The sequence below is a fragment of the Marmota marmota genome, unplaced genomic scaffold (assembly GCF_001458135.2).
Source record: "Marmota marmota marmota unplaced genomic scaffold, marMar, whole genome shotgun sequence".
Lineage (NCBI taxonomy): Eukaryota > Metazoa > Chordata > Mammalia > Rodentia > Sciuridae > Marmota > Marmota marmota.
This window is the reverse complement of record NW_026000229.1, coordinates 20,901,105-20,924,136: the sequence shown is the minus strand read 5'-3', so window position 1 is coordinate 20,924,136 and position 23,032 is coordinate 20,901,105.

The window sequence follows — 23,032 nt, the reverse complement described above, 5'->3', positions numbered from 1 at the left end:
TTACCAGAAGGGACCAGACCGTGCTCTCCACGCATAGCAAGAGACACCCTCAAGTCAAGTGCCAACAGCTGGCTCTGCAGATGTCAACGACAGCTGCACCAAATCATTCCAAGATGCATGAGTCCCAGTTCCTCTATCTCCTTGTTTTCAGAAACTTTGACATCTACATAAAAAAATTATTTTACATTTCTGGTTAAAATCATTTTGCAATCATACCTCAATGGATCCAGTCACCTTTATAAAACTAGGTGCTATTTTCTCAGAAATCTAAAATACAAATGAGCACTTTTATGAAATTATTAGCACGAGAAATCTCAGCTGAAGTCATGATCCAGTTTGTTAATTACTTTCAGCAAAAGATCTAAATGATAAGTCAGCTAGCTTAATCATCTGATCCCCACAGAGATAGTTCAGCAGGAAATCTGTAAATAAAATGGATACTCAATATTTCACAGTGTTTTTGTGTTAAAACAGGTCTGTACAGCAGGCCATCACTTCATCAAGGTCAGAAGGTGGCTTTGTTGAAAATGGAAACAAAGGAAGCTGCCTATGATATTGTACCATCACCGTGACTGAGGGGACCAGTGCTCAGGTCCAGTCAATCAACATTGTCTCTTTTTTGGACAGGTTTTTTTTTTTTTTTTTTAATCCATCACAAAGTACCTTATGCAGCTGAGCTCACAGGCACTGTAGAAAATGACATCCAAGCAGCTAACAGACTAGAGCGGCCACTGATTTAGACCCAGATGTTTCTGGGCAGAATGTGTCTGGGTGCCTGGCTGCAGTGCAAAGTCTTGACTGTGTGTGTGCTAGGACTTGACTGTGTGCATTTGTGAAGTGAGTGGACAGTCACAATCTGTAGTTACTTTGCCTGGACACCCAGGAATAGAATAGTGGACACTATTTAGTAGGAACAAATGGGACACCGGTGACTAGGGATATTCAGGTGTTCTCACACTCAGAGGCTTCACCAACAAAGCTGGACCTGTCTATTCTCTGAAGAATTACTTTACAAGCTTAATTTCTGCCAGTTCCTTCTGTTCCCTCAATTCTAACAGAGAGAAAGACAGGGGAAGAGTAAGTTACATGTGACAAGTACCACTACAAGTAATCACATTGGGGCCTCTACTGAAAAAGCAAGGCATGTGGTTTTCTATTCACAGAGCATCCCCTGATCTGGGTTGGTTTTTGTTTTTGTTTGAGGCAGGCTCTCACTAAATTGCCCAGGCTAGCTGCAATCTCCTGGGATCAAGGATCCTCCTGCCTCAGCTTTCCAAGGGGACTACAGATACAGGCTGGTCTGCTTTAAATATGGCCAACTCCTAACTGCCCCATGTGGATGAAAGCCACTGTGTCTTTTCCCTGCCATGACCAGCCTGTGTATGTGACCTGTGAAAGAGGTCACCACTTCTGCTTGAAGACACAGCTTGTCATCTTGCAGGTGATGAAAGGGAAGAATTTGAACCAAAACATGTTCTATTCTTCTACCAGCTATAGTTTTTTAAAATATATATTTGTTTTATAAGTGGAGCTTATGAATTAAAATATTAAAGCATTAGCCCACAATAGTAGAAAATGTGGATGCTCTGACCAAAACGCCTCAGATTCCTTTTTATTATGGTATATTTGTGTATGTCAGGGGTGGGGGGATCAGGGGGTTCCTGTCTGTTGGGTTTTCACTGTGACAGGGAGGCTGTCCACAGCCTGCTTTGCTGTACACCCAGAGCCAGCAATTGGACCCTTCTGGGGCAGCTCTTAGACTGAGAGGTGGGGAGGGGTGTGTGAAAGCTCCAGTTCCCTCCAGATTGGGATAATGCTAAGGTGTAATTCATACTCTGGAGATTGCCCAGTGGGGTCAGGCAAATGCTCCCCACCATGGAGCCTCACCTGAGATTGCTCCTGTGTGTGGCTTTCTCTATTTCCCTGAAAGGGGAAAGAGTTTCCATCTGTCCCCTGCATGGAATGAGTAGAGGGATTCAGGGGACACGATAGCCTGAGTCAGGCCTCGAAAGCATGGTATCCTCTTTCTGCTGTGGTGCTTGTGAATCTGGGGCAGGATACTGCTGCTAGGTTCAAATGTAAACCATGAAGATCTTTTAAAATCATCTCCATGGCATCCTCCTATGTGAAGAAATAGTTACAGGGTGAGTGAGGTTATAGGGTACAATGTGTCTCAATTCTGAGGACTCCTAGAAAGTGTCTGTCAGAAGTTCTAGAAGCATGTATTTAGACATTGGTCTTCAACTTTGCAGCCCTGCATGACTTCTTCAGCCTGGCAGTCTCCTAGCTTGCACCATGAAGCCCATCCTTCCTGAATATTTTTTTTTTATGGATCAATTGAAATGTTTATTTTCTTTGAAACAAACATGTATACCCTAAAACAATAAATGCATTTATAATTTTCTATGAATTAAATATTTTAAAATAATTTTTTAATTCTAATTAGTTATACATGACAGTAGAATGCATCTTGACACATCATACATAAATGAAGTTTAACTTCTCATTCTCTGGTTGTATTTGACATAGAGTTACACAGGTCATGTAATCATATAGGCACATAGGGCAATAATGTCTAATTAATTCTACTATCCTTTCTACCCCCATCCCCCCTCCTCTCCCTTCATTCCCCTGTAATCCAAAGTACCTCTATTCTTCCCTAGCGCCACCCTGCTCCATTGTGAATTAGCATCTGCATATCAGAGAAAACATTCTGGCCTTTGGTTCTTTGAGATTGCCTTATTTTGCTTAACATAATATTCTCCAGCTCCATCCATTTACCAGAAAATGCCATAATTTCATTTTTCTGTAAGGCTGAGTAATATTCCATTGTATATGTATACCACATTTTCTTTATCCATTCATCTGTTGAAGGGCACCTAGATTGGTCCCATACTTCAGCTATTGTGAATTGAGCTGCTAAAAACATTGAGGTGGCTTCGTCACTGTAGTATGTTGATTTTAAGTCCTTTGAGTATAAACTGAGGAGTGGGATGACTGGGTAAATAGTGGTTCCATTTCAAATTTTCTGAGGAAACTCCATACTGCTTTCCAGAGTGGTTGCACCAATTTGCAGTCCCACCAGCAATGTATGAGTGAACATTTTTCCCCACATCCTTGCCAACATTTATTGTTGCTTTTAATTCAGTTTCATAGACCAATTCCTTCACCCACTCAGTCCTACCTCCAGTCCCCTAGCTTCCAACACAGCTCTTGGCTCTTCTCTTTTACTCTTTGGACATGACATGAAGCACAATCACTCTTGCCAGTGATGATTCCAGATCTCCCTCTCAGCTCTGCAAATCTAGATCCCTTTGGAGAAATACCTGTCCATGTTGGGATCTCGGGAATGTGACCCACTAGGATTCCTTACCTCTTCAAGTGGAGTCTAGCTAGATGAGTGACAGCACATATCTTCCCTGCTTCTCACAGCACTTTCCTTCATACTACATATTATTTGTCCTTTCCATCTCCTACTGAAATATAAGAAGAATTGGGGGAGGATTGGTGGGGGGGTCTACTTTGCTGTCTACTAAATTCTCAGTCACTAGCACATAATAGATAATAAATACCTTTAAAATTATTTGAAGACATCAGTAAATAAAGCAATGTTTCTATCTTCTTGAGGTCTCTTTATAGTACTATCTTTCTTGGGCTAAAATTTTAACTGAAATATAGCATATTAACTAGTTTCTATTTTCCAAAAAAGAGGGATGCTAAAATAGAGAAAAAGAAGACATATCAAACAAAGCATACTGGTGTGTTAGATGTCTTTAAGATAAAGGAAGAGAAAATAAACCATATGTAAGACAACTTGAGTCTATAATAGTATTTCTTAAATGAAGGTGTAGTCCTGCCTTCCTTATCTTTGATCTGAGTCTTCCTCTTGCTTTTTCCAAGCAAGTATATGAATAAAATATTGAGCTGCTGATTACTGACCATATATGTTCTACTTTGAGATGTCTAAAGGAATTTTCCAAATGCCTGAACAGCTCTATAATGTCATATTTAAATTAGAGGCTGATTCTGTAAAAGGCCGTTCTTTGTTGTGAAGGTTGTGTCATAGGATGATAGTAAGACCTAATTTCCTTTTAAGATAAGGGACAGAAATTTTGTTTTTTAATGCTAAGAAAAGAACATGAGATAAGCTGCTTATAAAGACAAATATGTAGGTTAATGCTTTGGCTTCCACTTTATACACTTGGCCCTAGGAGAATCCAAGAAAGTATGTGGGTTTTTTTTTTTTTTTTCAGTTTTAATTTTAATTGCTTTTGTCCTAGAACTCTGAAGTGATGTCACCTACCCTGTCCTTTGGCTTTTTTTATGGGCATGGTACTGACATTGTACTTCTTCCCATAGAGGGCACAAGAGGTTGCATAGACCCATTTTTTACAGAAAAACCCACCTAAAACTCTAAAGCAATGGGTACAATAAGCTGACTATAACTGAGATCACATATGGAAGTGCATCAGTGGAATCAGTGTTCACCAGGAGTTCTCGGTCACCAAAACAACACAGTAATAATAACAACAAGAACAACTATATTAGCAAAAGGGATAATGAAGCTAATAGGATGACACATTTAGTAAGTGCTGAGTACTTAACATACAATATGTCATTCAATCTCAACTCTGAGAGATAGCTACCCACACTGTTATTCTCCTACATCACACTACTGGGAAAAGCAGAGGGAGGATCCAATCCAATGTTATCTAAAGCCAAACAACGTGCTCCTCACCACTGTATTATATGCCAAGATCTGAGTTATTTCACAGCTTAATATTTAGAATTAGCCTATGATGGTTTTCTCTGTGTGAGTAATATCTTGAGTGTTTAGCCTATATTAAAAGTAAAGCAAATGTGACTTGGATTGGAGCATGTAACCCAAACAGAATGCCGAATCTAGTGGCTTCATGGCCAATAGTTATGTAGATCTCAAACTTTCCAGCACAGCACAGACTTATAATATTATTTCCCTCTATTTCTGTAAATATCATTCACCTATCAGACCATGTGTTTCAATTTTTAGATTAGAAACTATGGTCTTAATAACCACAGTGACCTTCTTAAGCCACGAAAAGAGTATGCTTTCTTTGTCTCCAGAGTCTTTTAAGACCTACATGTTACTAAGGCCAATCTGCATTGGTTGGTGCTGTGGACCTGCTCCTTTTTAAGGGCCCCTTGCAATTTCAAAGACTTTGATGTTGTTAGATATGTTGGCCTCACCTCAAAGCAGTTTTTCATGTTATTGCAAAACCCCTAAATATCATTAGAAGATAATTAGTTCTGTAAGTGAAATGAAACCTTTTAAAAAGTGACAAAATAATTCTAATGTTCGTTATAAAGAAATGTAAGAGTTCAGAGAAAAAGAAGGATCCTCTATTTTTAAATATATTTAAAAGTCTTAATAATTAAAACAGTATGGTACTGATACAAAACCTGACAGATAAATATGAACTGATGTGAATTTATCTATAGCAATAGATCTGTATTAAATTCCATTATATAACAAAGGGATAGTTACATACCTATGAGAAGCAATGAATTATCTTTCCTATAATATAAAGAAAAGTGTCTGCTGGGAAAAAATTAAGGTACATCCTCCCCTTGAACTATAGACTAAACATATTCTGGATGGTTTTAAAAGTATGTATAAATATTAACAGCCTACTTTTATTTAAAAAATCTTAATTCAAAGAAAATAAATAAAAGTCTTTAATTTAGATTGGGCAAGGAATTCTAAAGCACTAAAGAAATGGAGAGGAAAAGGTGAATAGGTGAATAGATTTTACCACTTAAAATTAAAAAGGTCCAAAAGTCAAAAAGCCCAACACTCCAGAAAAACTATTTGCAACAAGCATAGTAGACAGAGGATTAAATTATTTGATATATTTTTTAGGCTTTTAAATAAGGTTTATAGCCAAATCCCCCGAAATGTACCTGATCTCTGGTCTCAAATAATACAATACAAAAAGTTCAAAATACATGAAAACTGATAGACTTCTTACATCCATAAACCTGAGCTGTTCAATCTTACCTGTAATAGATTTGATTATCATATTAAAAATAATGTCAATGTAAATGCAATAAGTTAGGTGTTCTCAAACTTTAGTGGGAATGTATGTTATGATTACCTTTCTATACAGTAATTTGGCAAGATATATTAAAAATATTAAAACATTTACAATTTTCATCAAAATAACTTCAAGTTGAGCAATTTTGGTAAAAATCTTATATACATGGTATTCACCAAAAGATTATTTGTATCAGTGCTGGGGATGTGGCTTGTCTCCCATACACAAGGCCTTGGTATCAATATCCAGTACTGAAACAAATTTTTTTTATAAAAGCAAAAAAAAATTATTTATATCATTCCTGACTAAAAGGAACCAAGACTGAGAAATGGCTGATTCCAGAGCTTAGATGGGAAATATAGAAGGTAAGCCTGGAGTTTACGCACTGAACCAAAAAGCAAGAAACCCAGAGACCAACAGAGAGATGCCAAAAGACACAGCCTGCTTGAAGGAGTGCCCAAAGGACAGCTTAAATATCAAAAGTTATGACTGACTCTAAAACATTAAAGAAAAATGCATGAGTCTATAGTAAGTCATGCTTAAGAAACAATAAAAGAAGAAAAAACCTAAACATTTTTATCCTATTCTTTAAATTAATACTAATAACATAAAAAGTAAGCATGTACCCTGCATTTTGAGAGGAAAAACTCCTTTCTAGAAGAGTGGTATCTGTTACATGTAGGTGATACGACAGAATTTTTTTAAATCACCGTTTTCAGCTTCTAATAAAATAATTGGTTTAGGGAAGAATTTCCCAAGAAGTTGTTGGGAAACAGGATATTCGTGAAGTAGACATATATGTTAAGTAGCACACTGTAGACTACATACTAACTGCAGAGGGGGAATATACCTCTGAGTGAAGAGCTCTAGTTGTCCCCCCCCCTTAACCAAGTAACCAAAGGTTACATCACTCAACACCAGATAACCTAGTGCTACAACCTCCTGGTAATGCAATCACCTGGGGTAAGGACTTGCAAGTCATCTACCTAAACCTAATGAAGACTTCAGACCTAACTTCTCATTCATAGGAAATCCAGGACTGAGAGAACAAGTTCTGTGACTCTACAAGGCAACAACGAGACAAAAACAACATGTGAAATGTTTAACAAAACAACAGGCCTGGTATCTTCAACCAAAAAGTGAGTGTCCTGTTCTAGATGAAAAAGAACCAGAGTCCTAATAACAAATGGCAAAGTATGATCCTTCATGGGATTCTGGTAGGAAAACAAACAAACAGAAAAATTAGCTATGAAAACATTTCAGGGACAATTAGGAAAATTTGAATACAGAGTACTTATTAGTGGATATTAGAGAACTACTTTTAATTTTCTTGGATGTAACAAACGTACTGCAGTTATGTACAGAATTCTTTATTCTTAGGAAAAGGCATGCTGAAATGTTAGGATGTTTATAATCTACTTTTAAGTTAGAAAATAGTATTTATAAAAACACATCATTTGTATGTTTGAAATTATATGATGGTTTATTGAATCAGGCAATATTCATAGAGTTTATAATATGTACCTATTAATCATCTTTCCAAAGAATTTCCAGATACAGAGGCAAATATTTGCACCACAGTAGAACTTTACATGTGGTATATATAAGTTGAGCTCACTTTTTAAAAAAATATTTATTTTTTAGTTGTAGTTGGACACAATATCTTTATTTTATTTATTTTATGTGGTGCTAAGGATCCAACCCAGGGCTTCACATGTGCTAGGCGAGTGCTCTACCACTGAGCTACAACCCCAGCCCAAGTTTAGCTCACTTTTCAAGCTTACTTTTTAATTAACATAATTGTATACCTTTATGAGGCACACTGTGATGTATTGATACATGTATATCTTGTGCAATGACCATCTCAGAATGTCATCCATCATCTCAAACATTTATCATTCCTTTGTGATAAGAACGAAGTCCTCTGTTCTCACTTTCTTGAATTATAAGATTTTTTTTATGATCACCCTTCCATGTAATAGAACACAGGAACTAGCCATGACTTTATACCCATTAACCAATCTCTCCCCATTCCTGCCTCTGATCTCCCCTCCCCAGCCTCTGATAAACCACTCTTCTGCTCTCCTTGATGAGCTCAGAGTTTTAGATCCCACATAGGAGTGTAACTTATTGGCATTTATCTTTCCGTGCTTGGCTTAATTCATTTAGCATTGTGACTCAATCTCCCTTTTTATATTCATGCAACAATTCACTAAGCACTTACAATGTGCCAGGAACTATTCTGGGTGCCTAAGATGAAAACACACCATAATGCTAGCAGAATTGCCCTTGGCTTTTAAGGTTATAGGAGATCCTTATTAACTTCTGATAATTTTCTAAATATTTCAAATTGTACTATATCAGTTTTATAACAAATTAACAAACAAGAGTCTCTTTAAGAACAGTCATTGGGAATTCAGTATTCATAATAACTGATACTTACTGAGTGCTTGATGGGTAGCAACCCCTTGTCTTCACACTCTAGGAAACAAGTCCATTTAGTCGTCCCAATAACACTCTGAAGTGAGTATTGTTATCCCCATTTGATACACACAGAAGCTAGGCACTAAGAGGTTTGGTCCTTTAGCTTAGCTGATGATTCTTGGAAGGGAGGGATTTGCCCCCAAGGAACACCAGACAACGTTGGCAGATGTTTCCTGTTGTTACATTGGCAGGGAGAAGGGGATAGCAGCCAGGGATACTGATAATATCCTGTGTGCATAGGACAGCCCCTTACAGCAGAAAGTTATCATCCCCAAATGCCAGTAGTGCCAAGATTGAGAAACTGTGGTCTGAGGTCATGTCTCTGATAAGTCGCAGAGCCGGCTTTGAGCCAGGCAGCCTGACTCACAACCTCTCACTGCCATCACTCTGACTGCTCTTAAACACTGCCATACTAATGTCCTGTCATTAAACACTGGACTCTTATTGAGGATAATTATCAGTAACAATATTCATTGCTACCACTTTTTTGTGATTTGATTTATCAAAAATTTAAGGCAAATTATCAAAGCAATAATCTTTCTCTAAAAGTTCAAAAAGTACTTCTATTAAATTAAAATGACATCTGATATGGTAAAAGGGCATTCTTACATAGAAGTTAAAGTGAAAATTGGTATATTTCTTTTAGAAGGCAATTTTGCAATCTTAAAATTGCTTATAAGCTTTGATGTAGAAATTCCACTTGGGGAAATTTATTCTACAAAATATGGAAAAATTCAGGTGTACAAGTTAAATGTGTGTGTGTGTGTGTGTGTGTGTGTGTCTGTGTCTGTGTTTGTGCATAAAATGGGAAGTTTTCCCAAATGCTTAATAATAGGAGGAGAGCTTAATCAACTGGATGTATGTGCTTGAGAGAAATGACATAAGGGTGTGAACAATCATGTATAGTATTAGGTGAACAAAAGAAACAGATATAAAATCACATACATGTATTTGAAAGCATGTGAGCAAGATGAAAAGGAAATACATCATTGGAATTGCTGGATTAGGATGATAGGGTAAAGAGTACTCTTTTGTATTTTTTTTCTTTTCTTTTTTTCTGTCTTTTATTTTCAAAACTGAAAGGTAGCTGTGCATTTTTATGGAGTAGAAACAATCAACATATTTTAAGATGTACTTAAATCCTGGAAAATGACACCTTTTGAAAAGGAGTCTCTTTTTAAAATGTGAAATATGTGTAAACAAGCTTATGACCTAGATCTGAGCACTTTAAAGGTAAAAACAAATCTGAGAACAGAGCCCCCGGTTCTCCCAGCACAGGCTCTGCAACGAGGAGATGAGAAAATCTCCTCTCTAGCAATCTGAATGTCTCCTTCTCCCTCCATAATGACTTGCTGCATAAAAATTAATCTTTCTCCTCTGCTTTGATCCCAGAGCTCCTTAGCGAAGATTCCATCTTGTTCTATAACACATGATGAAGCATTTTCCCTGTTATAATGTGACAATGGCCCTATGGAGCGCAACAATTTGAGTCTGAATGGGCCACATCCAAAGAAGGAATCTTAAGAGGCAATTCCACCCAGAACTATTTGGCAAATGCATAAAAAAGACACATTAGCACTGTCTGAAAACTGTGCCCTTAACAAAAGAACACAAAACAGAGATGGGAATGGGAAAGGTGGAGGGAGACGGAGAAGGAAAAGCAAAGAGGTGAGATGCTCTGGTGGTTCCACTCCATGATCAGTCTCAGCTTAAGAAAAAAAAAAAAAGCACATTTGAAAACTTTTCATAAGAAATATTATTTGTCAAGGCTAGGGGAAAAATTCTTTAATTAGTTTACTCAAATATTAAATCTGACATCTAAAATCTCAATATTAGCAAAAATGTGATAATTATAGCTGGAAGGGTTTTTCATTGAATGTAAATTCATGTATAACACTTTGAGCATATCTCACTCCCTATTGTTATATCTCCTACAGTGTTCACACTTAACTGGAAGCCTTGGGCTGCACTCTGAAATCTGATCTCAAATTCACAGTCTCCATACTTCCTTTTAAAGTAAGTAGTGGCAGTTCAACACCAGCTATGACAAAGGTCCATCCCAAGGGGAGACAACCTTGGGAGAACCTTCCAGAATGCCCAGGCTGTTGCAGAAGGGGCTTTTTGTGTTCAGTGGAGTCCCACATCACATCTCCACAGGGGGATTCTGTTTTCTCAGCAATCATTTTGACCAACTTGGCTGTCAATTCAGTGAGGGAGCTTGCTAATTCAAGCTAGTTTGAAGGGGAACAGAAGCAGGTAACAAGAGTAGGGTCTGTGAAAACACATTTGTTCATTTTACCCTCATAGATCCTTGTTTTATAGAGAAGGATACTGAGACTGGGAGAGGTCCTATGACTGGACTGGTGTCGTGGAACCAGTGAACACACAGTTAGCATCTGAGGCCAGTGCTCTACCCTCTCTTGGGCCTGCTGGGTTATGGGGAAGAGGGAGTGTTCACAGCCATATGGTGTATAGTAGACACCCCACCACAGAAATAAATTAATTGAGCACATACCCAAGCCCAGGGTGACCCATGTACCTCTTTTTCTAAATATCCATGTATCATTGTGTGTTCTTATAATAAATATTAAGAGTGGTAATTGTTTTTCTTGTTCATTTGTGACAACAGCCAATGAGCAATCTTTAAATACCCACAACAGCCAAGCTTCTCTCAAGATATCAGGAAGAGCTGGGGACCCAGGCAGCCTTCAGAACTTCTGCCTCTTCTAAAAGGACAGGCAGAGCTATAGGACCAGCAGTTTGTATCACTAGGGGCACTTGCAGGCCAAGTGGGCAGAGCTTTTGGTTTTTCAAAAGATGCCAGAAATAAGGATATTTATGTGAACTCTCCCGTTTGTTTTAGAGATGGCAACATGATTTCTTTTAATTGCACAAATCAAATAAAACATGTGTGGGGGCCTGGTTTGGCCTGGCTCCTGTGCTGGGCACCTTCTGGTCTAGATGATATACCTGTGCTAGAACCCAGCAGTCTCTGTAGGCCAGCCTTCAAGGGAGCAATGGGCACACTGAGTCACTGCTCCTACAGGCCCAGTGAAGGAATGCTCTATCCATCTTGGCACTTTTATCATTTTAACAGCATTATTTGATGGAAGGAGAGGATGAACACAAATTCTAGGTTAAAATATGTATAAATTTAAAAAGCAATAATCAGAGAAGCAGATGAGAGCTGAGAGGAGGAATTTTACAGTTCAGCAAAATAGAAAAGCTAACCAAGAGGGGACACAGGTTGGTTTGAGAGAATGCTTAACAGGAGTCTCATTCCAACGACCAACGAGAGACCCAACACAAGATTTCCTGGTGGAATTATTATTTTTTTTTCAGTGGACACATTTCCCATTTATCCTTCTTTCTCCCACCTCTTCCCTTTCTACTTCATTACCACTTGTTGCTCAGGATACTGACTCAGTCATAGACTAATTTCAGTTACACTTTGGTACTAACTCCCTTCTTGTAAACAAGGAAACTGAAAGCAGAACATAATCTGGAGCTCCTCATCAAGTTGGCCTAGGCACCCCAAGTCATCATCAACCTTATTGTCTGACAAGGTGAGTGCTCCTTCTCATATGAAAATATGCTTTAGATGGAAGCATTTGATGCACATACAGACATGTGCATATACAGAAAAATCTTATGGTGTTCTGATAAGAAGTGTGGGGGGGGCAATGTAATGAGGTATACAAGAGAATATTTGGGGAAAATCCTAAATTTATACTTGTTCATTTGAAGAAGTATATTTCTGACTGAACATTACCTTACAATAAATTAATTTTAGGAGAAAAAAATTTTAGGAGAAAAAATATTTCTCATAAAAAACTCTTTTTCCTAAGCTCATGTTTCTAAGCCTAAATACAATCACTTGGTTACCATTTGTGGTAAGGAGACTGTCTTCTCTGTAGTTCATAGGTGAAGGGAAAGAAACTCACAGTATGGGAAATTTGTCACAAAGTCCAAGTGTAAGCTTGGGCCTTTGATGTAGAAGTCCGTGCTGTCAGCGGCAGGAGAATAGTTTGATGAAACACCCATGGAACCCTAGAAAGGGTTCAGCTCCCAAACTGCTCCTTACTGGCTCTATGACCTTAGGCAAGGCCAGGATGTTTAGGCTGTTAGGGAATGTGTGTGCCAAAAGACAGGGACATGAAATCACACCCTCTTCCCCACTCTTATTGGCTGAGTGAACCTTGGGCAAATTTCTTAACATCTCAGAGCCTCATTTTCCTTGTCTAAAAGTGAAGATGAAGATTTTAAAAATCACAGCAGCTAACATATGTGTCTTCTAAGTCAAAAAGTTCAGTACAGAGTGCATTATAGACCTCATTTCACTTACCATTAACAATTAATAATATTGATGCTAGTGTTAATAATTAGTAACAACTGCTAATTATACCATCTTTATGGGATCATCTTGATGACTAAATGATAGAATATGGGTAAAAGCTCTTTGTCAACAAAACAGATGTATTCATATCAATTATAACATATGTAATCAATTTTTCGAAGGACCCAGAAAAATGAAAGACTCCTGTGTGTGTACTGTAATATCTTTATCAGGGACCAAAGTATCTTTCACTCCAAATTTGCCACAGGGTTTTAAACCTGTGGCTCTTGAGTCTCTATTTGGGATTTTTGTGATCTCAAAATCATACCAAGGCATAAATGACAGATTGTAGGCCTATTCCTAGACCCATGTTTAGCTCAGACATAGGGCATGGAAAGAGCACATGGTCCCTGAAACATGGGGACAGTAGGAGGAACAGATAAGGTAGGGATATGGTGCAGAAAAGAGGACTGGAAGCAAACGTGGCTGGCTGTGGGAATGGACTTTTCTGGTTGTACGGAGAACAAGTTGTTGATTCTTAATAATACTAACAGCATCTTAGCTGTCTCCCCAGTTATGGTACAGGCACTTTCCTAATTTATTTTATCATCTATTCTTGTGTAGCAGCATCACCAATATACCAGGACAATTACATCAGAATTTCAACTTCATATTTAAAGAGCAGAGAAAATACATCTATCAAAAGGTTGCATTAATTTGGACGTCAATATGTTGGAATGTGTGGTGATCTGAATCAGGGCTAGGTGGATGCTCCCCCTTGCTTGGCAAACTGCCTCTTCATTGATAATGCAAATGAGGGCTGCCAACAGCATCTCTGGGGGGCATTTATAGTGCTTAAGGGAACACACTGCACACTTCAGAAGCGTTCCTTTTAGATGCAATTAGTCTGTTCATGACACATCATTCTTACCTATTCATTAAAGTAAGTCCCTGGCTTAGTTGGAGGCATTTTATGGATTTGTAGAATCTCAGGAGCTCAGAATTGGCTGGAGCCTAAAGGTCCTCAGGTTCACCATCCCTTTGTTTGGTCACTGCTCTCTGCAACATCCATGCTGTGCTACCCTTATTTTTGTTGCTATCCATTGAGAGGTCATTCTTGACCTCATCAGGCAATCTCAGAAAGATGATGTACTCTAGAATCAGGAGGACAGGGATCGAATCCCAGCTTCATTTTGAACTAGTTACGCAAGCCCTGGCGTCCCCATGTGGATTGTGGGCACTGCACCTGGCATATAGTGTGGCCCCTAACACTGATAGATTAGTTGTTGCCAGAGGTGGGAATCTGAGTGGCAAAGTTCTACAATTAGATTATCACAGTGACTGCACAAATCTGTAAATTTACTAAGTCACTGAATTGTGAGTATAGATGAAATTCTACCCTCAAAATTAAATCTCAATGGGTATTAAAAAACAAGATAAAAAATACATTGCAACATTTTTTTCTAAATTAAAAAATACCTAAGATATTAAGCATAATATACTTGAGATAAGAGCTAATTTTGAGTGTTGTAGGAGACAGAATACACAGTTAAAAAACAAAATAAATTTTAGAAAATCATCTACTTTGCATTCTCAAGAAAAAAAATTCTCTATGAAAAATAATTAAAGATGAGATCATAGACAAACTGAAAAGAGAGAGAGAATAGATCCACAGCCTATTCCATGATAAATCCATGAGACTACTCTGTTTAAGAATTCAGAATTTTTTAAATTTTAGAAAGATAATACAGGGCATTTCCATAAATTACATAACACCCCCAACAGGGTATGTGGCAGCATCTCATAATGAAACATATTAATATTTCCTTAATGAAGTGTATGAATATTCATATTGTAGAGGACAAATGCAAGACTATAAATAGACTCATGTCAACTCAGCTTTGCCAACCCAGTGAATTTGCTACAAACTTGAGAAAAATCTTTGTTTGTGGGACTTTTGGGCTGCGGTTCTGGAGGTGTAGTTTCTGTTGTTATCACACTCACCATGACCTTGCCTTTCCCAAAGTACATGCTTTGGTGGCCATTAATTCCCTCCTCCCTTCCTTTCCCATATGATAGCCCCAGGGACTATGACAGTCTCCCACCAGGAGACCCTAAAGTTAGAAGACCAAGCTTGAGGATAGATTGGAATTGCTTGCTCCACTACAACTGGATTAAGATGAGAGTGAGATATTGAAGAAAAGGGTAAATAAAAATGAAAGTTTTTAATGAAAATGCTTCTCGGGATGGGTGAAGAAAGAGGGAAACACTAAATTGTTCTAACATAGAAGAACAGATAGAAAGTATACCCTTAAATAATAGCACAAAAGAACAGGAAGCAGAAATATGAAAATTTCAGGTCTGATTCATTAGTAACTTCTATATCATTTATTTGATTTATTTATTTCAGACTTATTTTGCAGAAATTTAGGATGTCTTGCAAATGACTGGCCACCTTTCTATCCTATCTTTGATATACTAAGTGCATCAGGGGTGAGTGACCCTATCCTTCTGCCTCCCCCATGGGACCCTATTTAATAAGGGTCCAATGTACTTGTCACCATCCTCAAGAAAACCAGACTTTCCCCTCAGTCTAGTGACAGTGATGTGACAACCTGCCACAGACAGGCAGACCACGATCAACATCCCTGTGTTTCGGAGGATCCTATTCCAGGAGACTCCCAACTCCTTGAATCCTGCCCACGTCCCGTGTGGGGCTTGTGACGAAGTTCCTCCGCATAGAGCAGGCTGGCGGCAAAATAAATCTGAGAATAAAGAAGGCGATGAAAACACCACCCATCATGGAAGTAATTTTGAAAAGTGGGGGCAGGACGGCTCTATGACCTTAGCTCTGGAGCTTCCACACTGGGAAGAGAGAGCGAGCAAGTCAGCGTTTGGTTTATTTATACAAAGGAACTTCAAAGGTTTTGTACAGAATGTTCTTGCCAAATAAAGCAGGAGGTGGGCTGTCCAACCAGTTGTCCAACCCAACTTCAGAGCTAGGGAGAGCTGTCCCATTGGTAGAGCAAGGGCAGAGGTCTCATGCCTTGGGCAGTCTGCACACGGGATCAGATCCAAGGGGAGACCTAAGTCCCCCGTGGCTCAGTACTGAGTAAAAGACCACTCAAGTAGCTTCACAGGTGGCCACCACACTTGAGGGCAGGGACTTGTCAATCAGTACTGTATCTCCAGACTCTTAGTAAGTTGCCCAGTAAATACCTGTTGATTAACTGAATGGATGAAAGGCAAATCAATTGAACATTAAATAAAAAAAGTTTAATAGTTTACTATTTTGGAAAGACTGCCAACTTGCCCTAAGACCAAGAAATATGTCGTGGAAAGTATGCTTTGCCCTGGGTTCTCCTCATGCTAGCTCAAGTTATGTGGTTCTTCTAGGGATCTGTTTCTTTTTGTGGATATATATGCAGCATTAGGAGTTGTGAGGGTGAGTTGACTGTGGGATTGAATGGAATGTAGGCTGGCATCCTAAAAAAAATAAACCCAGGATCTTAATACCTGACTCTCATTCAAGGAGTCTCTAAGCAAAGGTAAGACTAGAGCAGAGTGTGCCTTTTCATCTTCAAGGAGTCCCCCCATATTGACCAAGTTCTCCAAGTCACAGGGCAAGTCAGATACCCAGTTACTACATGGGAGGTGCTTTGGGGCTAGGCAGGGCACAAGTAGCAGATTGTGCCTGTGCCAGTGCTCAGTGCTTAGAATCTGATGGGACTCTAGAGGAGCCTCAGTAGCCCCCTTATCATTATACTCCCCTAACTTAAAAATCATAGACTCTCAGATTCAGCTGAGATCTTGAAGAAGAGCAGCTACCCATCTGTGGTTTTAATGTCCTTTTTAATGCAGCCTCCAGGTATAAGGAGCAGGAACACTAACACTTATGGAGTTCCTGGAATATACCAGGCACATTAAGTATATAATATACTTTATTTGTATTATTTCATATCCTTAGAACTACTTATCTTGATTTCCTGCTTCCTTTCTAGAGATGAGGAAATTGGGACTCAGAAACGGCTCAGAAATGCATGCTTTCTCTGCTGCACAGAGTTAGTAAGAGTTAGAATGGGAAACAAACCCAGAGCAATTCCAAAGCCAGTGCTTTTCCATCAAGTCTGGAGACCACTGCCTGGCAAGGGCTGCTTCTATCTGGTTATAACCAACTCCTCCTTAGAATGAGTTGAAATTGCTGTCCTTGAATATTTTGCCCATTTGGCTCTGTTTCTGGCCCTAGGAGGCCTCAGAGTTCAGGACTCATGGCCTTTGCTCAGGCCAACCCAACCCCTCAATGCATGAAGACAGAGCCAGGTGTCTCCTCAGAGTGGAAGTTTCTCTTCCCTGCAAGGTGAGAACTTCAGGTTTGAGGACAAGGCCAGGAGAGAGCTTCAAACACATGCAATTGATTATTCAGTGACTACAAAAGCATGGAGAGAAATAGCTTTGGCTTTTGAGACTTCTGAGTCTGAAGTTTGTGCCCGAAAAATCTGCTCATGTCTGACCCCTAGTTTTTGAGAGGTGCATCTCTGATCTCTGGGTGGGAGATTAGCAGACAGGTTTTGCACAGGATTGACTGAGGATACCTCCTGCCCCTGCATACCTCTCTTCAGAGCACCAGAGCCACAAATACCTATGACTTCTTAAAAAAATTGTTTTGTGCCCCCCTCCTGCCCCTCACATATAGCATCTTATCAAAGTAGAAATTCTAGTGAACTTGGAATCTACAAATCTGGGATCAGATCTAGTTTTGAGACTCTGTTGGGGTGATGTTTGGAAGTCACTGCACCTTCTTGAGCCTCAGCCACTTGGCTTATATAAGGATCCACAGCGTCTGGAAGGAACAATGAAACTGGAGGAGGAACACCCTGGAACCATGAATGCTGTACAGCACGAAGGTAGATTATTACATGAATGAGGGAAGGGGAAATTAACATGGCCTGGGCTATTTCAGAGTTTGTAAGTTATCACGCATGATCTCGTGTGGTCCATGAGCCTGGCCTAGTGTGGCAGGTAACTTTCATTTACCATTAGGTAATAAGGAGCTAGTATTTAAAGACCTCCATTCATCTTGCTGTGTCTCTGAGACATTCAAAAGAAATGTTAGACAGATAAACCATTAAACTAAGTAAACATAAGTAAAGTTACAGTCCATCAAAAAGTTACCATGCCACCACAGAAAATGACATTGTAGCATGGTTAATTCCATGGAAAAATGGTCCTGATATATTTTTTTTTCATTTTTAAATTTTTAAATGTTTTATTAGTGCATTTTTAAAATTTATTTTTTATTATAATTTGTTATATGTGACAGCAGAATGCATTATAATTCATATTACACATATAAAGCACAATTTTCATATCTCTGGTTGTGTATAAAGTATATTCACACCACTTGTGTCTTCATACATGCGCTTAGGATAATGATATACATCTCATTCCACCATCTTTGGTCCTGATATTTTTAAGTGAAATGAGCTGATTACAAAACAGAACATATATTGCGATCCATTTATAAACAATATGCTTCTACATAGGGAAGGATGTATCCTGACAACATTGCTTATATTATTTCCAATTAATAGAATTGTGGATGAATGTTATTTTTTTCTTATTGCTATTTTTTCAATTTTCTGCAATAAAGATACATTGCCTTTGTAATAAAAAGATTTTTGAAATAGATGTAAGCAACTGTAAATCAGTCCACACACTTAATTCTCAGGTTCAGAGCTTAAGACTCAACCCAATTATTCTCTTTCAGTTTTTCTGTTCACCAGCAGCTGCATGGTTGTATTTCTTAAAAATAAACAGCAAATAAATAGCATCCTTACCCATGAGACTCAACTCCTGCCTCAGAGTCTGTTGAGATGTCAATCACTCCCTGGAAAGCACTGTCTATAGACAGTTCATAGCTAGGCGTCATCTTGTACACCAGGCTAGTTTTGAAGCCTGTAGAAATTCTCAGCTATATTTTATAATGCACATGTGGATATATTTCTATTAGAGCAAAGGCGATTAGTAATCACTCTTTATAATGTACATATTTGTGCATGAATATGTATTTATACTTGGCAAATTATGAATTCACAGTGGCTATTAATATAGATGCAATCCATCCAGAGTAATACAAGTGAGGTTTAGTAGAAGCCCAGTGGGTGGGGAGTGAACTGTTCTGTTCATCCCTTGCAACTTGCTCAAGATCATTTAGTTACATGTGTCTTGCTTTACTCATCATGTGGAAGCTGTAATTTGGCTTGGTGGTACTAAGAACTTTTAAATCAGACAGAACTGAGTTTGAATCCCACCTCTACACCTTGGTGGTTGTGTAACCTCAGGGAAGTTCCTTACCTTTGTGAACCTTGGATTTTTGCTCTGCCTGTCAGGCAGTAAGTAATCCCTACCTCACAGGGTGTTATACCCTGTGCATAAGAGAACCTCTGAAAATGATTGGGAAAATGCTCTGGGAATTGCATCTCTCACTTGAATGGAAGAGAGAAGAATTGGTTTCCTTTTCATTTCCCAGTTCCACAGAGTACCCAATAGACACAGTGATGAAGCATCAGCCAGAAGTTACATTACCTCACCAAGCATGCACCTGCCATAAAAAAAATCTTAAGCAAAAACCTGCACCAAAGCTACACTTTTTTCTTGATAATGAAGCTTCTTTGTCAGCAATAGAACTTTGAAAGGTTGACAATTTTAGGTAAAGATTTTTCTCATATATATTTTACAGGAATGATCCATTATCCTGACTTAAGCTAGAAACGCTGATGTCTCACATGCTCATTATTTCACTGTGGGGAAGCATCGCTCTACCTCTGCTAGTGTTTGCATCCCCTCCCTTCCCAGGCTCTAGTTGTTTTTCTTGCTGCTACTGTACCTGCCTTCACAAGTGCTCCTTATCACCTTTCAGTTGCAGTAAAATCAGTGCTGTAGGATTGCCTAGTGCAAACTCCCTCTCTGAGAAAAAGCAAATTTGGAGAGGTAAAGAGATACAGTGGAAATAAGCTCTCAAGGTGTTTAATCGACTATGATTGTGGGACTGAGTAAAGGAGCTTAATAGAAATTGCATGGTAAATAAGAATCAATAAGGATCAGAGTGAAAGTCTGTTACAAGAAAGAAAGTACATGGCTTGACTCCAGCCTTTGTGTGGTTCTTCCTTCCCAGAGACCCTCAGAAATCTTTTCCATACACCCCTGGGATGAAGAGGGCTGAGGAAGCTGGGAAACTGACCTCCAGATAAGAGAGGCTGCCATGTGAGTGCGCGCGCACACACACACACACACACACACACACACACGTGCGCGTCTGCATGCGAAGAAGGAGATTGGGTATCTACACAGACTAGCTCAGTGAAATAAACCCCATTTAACCCCTATTGGCTTAAACAGGTCTTGTTTTAAATGATGCACTTGGAGATAACCTGCAGGAGATCTGTGCACTGAATGTGTTAAAGGGCTTGAGAAACCTACAGCAGAGTGGCCAAATCCTTATTCTCATTTCCTGCCTGTTCCTGTAGCAACTGCTTTGAATACCTGTTGGAGAAACAAGCCTTTTCTCCCCAATTCCATAGGCCACCGGCCAGTGAAGGAACAAATACAGAAACTTTAACAGCATCTCAAGGGTGTTCCCCTTTTGCTCCTTACCAACTACTGACAATCAATGTAAAAGTAATCCTAGTTTTTATTTGAAGCTATCTTGGCTTTAAAAGAACCTTCCAAAAATGATTGATGCGATGAATTAAACCCATAGGTAACCCCTGAAATCTGCTTTGAATAGCAACAAATTCCTAACAATATCTTCAATGCCTGCAGCAACGAAATCTAATCTCTGAACTCCTAAAGGTCAAGATTTGCTGTCTGGTAGCACGGCTCAAGAGTAAATGCTCCCTAATGCTGCGCTAGGCGATTGCTTTGCACTCCAGACAATGTCAATTTTGTCCAAGTAGCTGCAGATGTGTCTAGCATTAAGTCAGAATGGTGTCAAGGGCCCTTCTTGAACACCGGCTGCTTCTCAGAGAAACTGGTCCTAAAGCCCTAGTCTATTACAGTCCATGCCCCAAAGACAGACATTTAAGGCTTAAAGGAGGATGGAGAATAAAGCTGCATTAGATTTTTTAATGTTTCTGAGTCAGGAGACCCAGGGGAAGAAATTCTCTGGTGATCCAAATGTCCTTCCCTCTCCCCTCCCCACCAACAGCCCTTTGGATATCCTGATTAAGGTGTTGCGGCGATGTATGAAGTCCTACCCTTGAGCTACTTTCCTGATAAACCATTCATCACTACTCTGACCTATTCTTACTATGGAAAAGCTATAACAGACTAATGAACCCATTAAATTAAGAAATGTATATGTTACAGGAAGTAATGTGCCTAGGGAAGACATGAAGTGGGGGTGGGGGAGCAGAGATTGAACCAGCCCCTGAGCACAGCCAGTACTCAATATAATGAAGTTTTCAAATGCATCAGCTTCTCCTTCCCCACCCCTGCCAGGGAGGCCCTCTCTAACACAATAGTGTGATTCTTTAGCCTAGATCTATTTTTTTAAGCAACCAAACACAACTGATTTGCAAGCAAACTTAAATTAGAAAATATGGGTGAAGGTTTTAAAATTGATAAGGGCTGCACACTCAAAGTGGGTACAGAGAACACAAGAAGAAATAAATAAAAATACCAGTTACTGAAGGCAGTAGCTCTTCAGCTTGAGCCGAGAGCTGCCATGCAGAAATGCCTGTGTGCACTGCTGGATCGTCTGCTGTTTGTGTGTTTTCAGAGCAGAGAAAAATCCAGATTTGATTGTGAATGAAATCTCCAAGTTGTTAAGTATTGGCTCAAACTTTTTAGAAGCATGGTGTAAGCAAACAAAATTCAGCTGCCTACCAGATCCAGCCCTTGGGATGCCAGTTATGATCTCTGCTTTAAACCCATTCATAGTTCAGCTCAAATGGGAAGTCACGTGATTAATTAGAAATGTTGGGGGGAGAGCAAGACTGGTGCAGAGGCAGTGCACGATCTTCCTATAATTGGATGGGCCACTTGGAGAAAAATCCAAGCTGCATGTCCACACAGGCCTGCCGATAGAACAAATTCCAGGATTCAATGACAGAAAATGGGTTTGAAAGCTTCTTATTCTAAAAGTGGGAAGAGGATAATTGGTGCCAAAAGAGGTCTGAAACTAGGAGATATAATTAAAGAGTGCAGATAATTCATGATCTACACCAAGGGAGGCTAAATCATCCTCACACCAACCGACTCCAGTGGATTAAGTCTATAGGCTGCTGGGGAGATTGGGAGGTTGGAAGGAAAGACACAGCAGCAACATCACAATGGCCCTCAGAGTTGCCTTACTTTGTATCTCTAAGTCATTTTTATGGCAATTCCATTGGCTACTTCAGAATCTGATATGAATTATGAATCGTGAAAGATTGAAGAACACTCATCACAATGGCAAGAAGAGTTTAAAATATAGATTTAAAGTGAAAGATTCAGCATTAGCAACTAAAAGAAACATAACAAGTGATAACATGCACAAGGGTATATCCCACCCATACTTGTCCTCTAATATTAAAGTATTAGAATTACGTGAGTCTTGTTCCACTGTTTGGAAAACTCCCGAAGTGGATGCGGTGTTATGCTACTCAAATTCCTCTTCAGGACATAGTAATTCACTTTCCCAGTGGCTGGGAGTCTCGGCTCCTGATGGCTCACAGGTCCTTTCCAGGACCTGCTGTCAGCCATGGAGCTCCTCCTTGGGGCAGCCTCCATTCAATGACTAGTCAAAGGAGAATATGAAGTCTCAGCCTCCCTTGCTTCAATTGGGACAGCTCTGAAGGGCTATCCACATTCCAAAGTGCCATAAGATCACTACATGTCAGTTCGACTTCTGCCTTTGCCCAACTCTGCTTCTCTCATTCCCTGTTCTGTGCAAAAATCTCAGAGTCTCAGAATCTGTTTCCTGGGAAACTTACCTACAACAAGGACCTAGCTGAAATGTAAGACTATAATAGAATGTCAATGATGCTGTTTGTCAGGCTAATTTTAAGCAACCTTCACGTGGATGGAATAAAGTTGTGAATTTAGGAAGCTGGGAAGAAATTTATGTGAGGTTAAATGAAAATCATTTTTATTTGTT